Genomic DNA, 3,912 nt, shown 5'->3' with positions numbered 1-3,912 from the left:
ACAGAGGAGAGTACTGAAGTGTTACATCCTGTTGTTCACGTGAGGGGGTTACTCTCTGCAATGGCCTCAGCTCTACAGCAACTTGGACATCCTATGTTGTGTATGGAAGAGGTGCCTTTCTGACTCTGTTTTCAAAAACATCACTTAGGGTTGGAGTCACAAAGGGTCTGTTTAAGTCTTACACTGGGTATGGCCCCTGCTCAGTCAGAAGGCCTGGCTGCTCATGAGGAAATTATCTTCCTTTTTTCTAGGATATGGTCTGAGGCAGCGTTGGAGCCTCTTTGCTGAGATGCAACTCTCAGCACCATCCATGCAAGAAATGGCAACTCCAAGTGTTCCACTTTAACACTTTAACCCACGCCCCAAGCCCCCTCTCCCCTGCTGCTTCATTCCAGCACTCCCCTCTCACATTATAAAATGTGCTTACTTATCTCCAGGGAGTCCCGTCGGCTCAGCTCCCTCATGCATAAGTAAGGATAACATTTAAGGGTTGTAGGTTCTTTTTAATGGAAATATTTTAGAAGTCAATTGCTGATTTGCCTTGCAAGACTGCTAAGTATTATCACACCGTATTCCCCTTCCCTTCCTACAAAGCTTGGAAAACACAGCCTGTAATCTGTTCACTTCATAGGCTCCCAGATTACCACCATTCTCCCTTGCATCCCAGATACCCCTTCTACAGCATCAGCAGGGTGAAACACAACACTCACCCATCACTGAGCAGGTGTATTTCAGTACTGAATAAATTTCACATTTGTCACAGGTGATCTGCAGGACCAATGCAACTCTGAAAGCTGTTTTGCAGCACTTGCAAAAAAGTGCCAGGCTTGTGAATCTGGATGCCCTGCCAGCACTTCCAGGAGCAACTTACGCACCAAGGTTCTCTGAAAGGAGGGAAAGATGGAAATCATTTATGTCGGAAACCAGGATGGAAATCTGGCAACCCAGGAGTCAGAGTGGAAGGTGAGTGAGACCTTATCTAAGCCAGGAGAAAGGCAAAAGGAAACAGCTGGAACAATTATCTTCTTTGGGTTTGTTTGGGGTTTTTTTTGTCCTTTATTTATTTGTTGGTTTTTTTAAGGGAATAGTTATTTAAAAGTGTCTTAATTTTCATAATATATTAACACAAAATTAAATTAGAGGGTTTTTTCAGTATGCAGTTTAAAATGAGTTTGTCTGTCTTTAAGATAGAGAAGGGAAAATCTATTTTGGCTTTGCTGAACAATTATGGATTTCTCACAGTCTATTTTAGATTAAATCCAGAAAATCTGGGTATTGAATTTTAAACCCATTCCTTTACATTGATTCAATTACAGGAAGATGTCATCAGGATTACCTTCAAGGCATAGCCCTACCCTTCCCATAAAAGTTGTCTACATTAATTTTTTATGCTGCTGCTGAAATATTTTGTATCTTCCCCAATCACATAGTGTGTCTGAGAGACTTTAAACATCTTTTCCTGAGGTGTCTATGGACATGCAGGGTGAAGTACAGCATTATTTCAGCTTTAGATAGTAAGAAACTGAGGCTGAAGTTGGAACTGCACTGGCCACAGCGTGAAGAAGGAAAGAGCACAAGTAGAGAGCACACAGATAGGGCTCTCATGAATGAGCAGGGTCGGCTGGTATAGACATGGTTCTGAAAAGAAAAAAATTCCTGAAAAAAATACCTAAAAAATCGGTGGTGAGAGAAATGCAGATGGTGGCACAGGAGGGGCTGGCATGAGGCCATGGTACTCCTGCCATCCCACACGGTCAGAGCGGGGTGGACACCTCCCACAGGGACCTTCTCCACTGGATCTGTGTGATTCCACTGCACAGCTACTCCAACACAGCAAAGCTGGGCTCATTCAGGTCTTGTCCCAACAGTGCCCTGAAAATGGCACTTGGAAGGTCTCACATTTATAGTTTAGGGCCCAATTTCCATCCTGTGGCAGATTCTGAGCAAGGGAACTGTCAGGCTGTTTTCTCCAGGTTACTGGCTTATTTCTGTCCTGTTTGACTTTTGTCCTGGTCCCTAGCACTCATCCATCAGAAGACTTTTTTTAAATCCTAGTTCTTCACATCCCTTTTTATCTAAGGAATATATTCACTACCATCTCATGAGTCTCTGAGCCTAGAAAGTAAATTCACTCCCACCCACCAAAAAAATCTGCAGGTGATCTGTAAGTCAACCTCTTTTTCCTCTCCTCCTGGCAGTATTTTAAAGCTAAGGTCCCCTGTATTTTTGATCTTATTTTACAGCTTTCAGCCAAGAAGCTTTTTCCAGATATGGGCAAGATATGTCACCAGACACACAGGACCATGTGGAGAAGCCTCCAGCAGTGATTCACTCCTGCATCCGTTGTCTCATCTCCACCCCTCCCCCTTTCCCAGCCTCTCTACCCCACACTCCTCCACCTCTCAGCACCCTTGGTCAGTAAAAGGAACAACAGTCCTCCAGTTGAAGGAATCAGGTTAAGGTTTCTCCAAAGGAGGGTGTGGAAGAGTACTGAGGTGCCCAGCCAGGCATTTATGTGAGTGACCCTCGTGGGAGCCTGCTGAGAACTTCAGGCAGTAAGAATGGGGGGGGATAAAGTGAGCACCCAGCTGCAAGGCAGCCCCTCTTGCCCACAGAGTGACAAGGGAGTAAGGAGGTCTGAAGGAAGAGCTTCCCTGAAGGCCACTTCCTAAAAACTGGTGGGAAAATGCTCTGAGAGCCTGGTGCTGGTACCCCTTGTGTTTTCACACAAAGTTTGAGCAATGTTGCAGATCATGTCTGTGCACATTCCATTTCTTTTCTTTTTAAATGAGGCCTTTCACACAGCTGATATCTGGACATCCCTCAGGCTGGGAACATCACATCATGCAGGGTTATGAGATGGCCAGATGGATGGGTCATCAAAGAGTCATCCAGCAACATATTTCCTAAGTGTACATGTAACCTATAGGTACTTTAGAGTAAATCCTTTTAGCTACTTCGATTTTACAAAGGAGCTTTTTTACTTCCAGATATGGAGGTAAAAGTTACTTAAGGCTTAAAAACCTAAAAAGCAGGTAAGCAGACAAGGGCTCTGTCTGCGATTGTGGTCATATCCTGCTCTGTGGCATGTGGGATACAACCCAGAACTGCTGAGTGGCAACAGTGAGAGCAGTGCAGTCTGCTGGCATGGCTCTCCCGTCACCCTGAGAGCAGCCAACTCACAGAATCCCACTGCTGCATCTCTTCTGGGGATGAAAAAAGCTGCTGCAGGCTGTTTCCCACAAGAGCCCCGATTCACAGTCAGTGTGACTCCTCACATGGGGGAGAATTTTGCATTTTGCTTAGGAAAAACAAAGAACATAAGCCTCATATAAAGTTTTTCCCATCTAGAAACTCTGTACAAAAGTGTGAAAGTCAGAGGCCAGAAGATGCCTGCATGCCTTTGCCTTGCTTCCTGTAGCTAAGGAAAAGCTCAGAACCTAAACATGGGACATTTCCACCCAATTTCTGAGTGCTTAAATTTATGATCTGTTGTGCTCCCAGGGAACAGCAGCTGCTGTCCCAGGAGGTCTGCTTCCCATCACATCTGGCTCCTGCCCATGGCCTGCATGCTCCTTCAATACACCATTTTCAAGAACCAAAAATCAACTTGATCTCAGAAGGCAGCATTTAGAGGTCCAGGAAAACCTTGAACTCGCCTGGACTGACCCTTTTCTGTCATTTTCTAGGAATGCTGAGCACTGACTCCCATGAGGGCTCATAAGTGCCAGAACCAAGGCTGATTAGTTTGTACAGTCAAGCCTCCACCCCTGCCTGCTGCATTAGGGTTTATCAACCTGCTGCTGCCACAACCTGGTTCTTGGAAGTTCATCTCCAGGACAGTTATTTACTTGTGTTTGCTCCTCAGAGGTTTTTAGCAACTCTCCAAACTCTCCTATATCATACCTCCAT

Source organism: Aphelocoma coerulescens, chromosome 2 (assembly GCF_041296385.1).
Source record: "Aphelocoma coerulescens isolate FSJ_1873_10779 chromosome 2, UR_Acoe_1.0, whole genome shotgun sequence".
Lineage (NCBI taxonomy): Eukaryota > Metazoa > Chordata > Aves > Passeriformes > Corvidae > Aphelocoma > Aphelocoma coerulescens.
Note: the sequence above shows the minus strand (reverse complement) of the source record.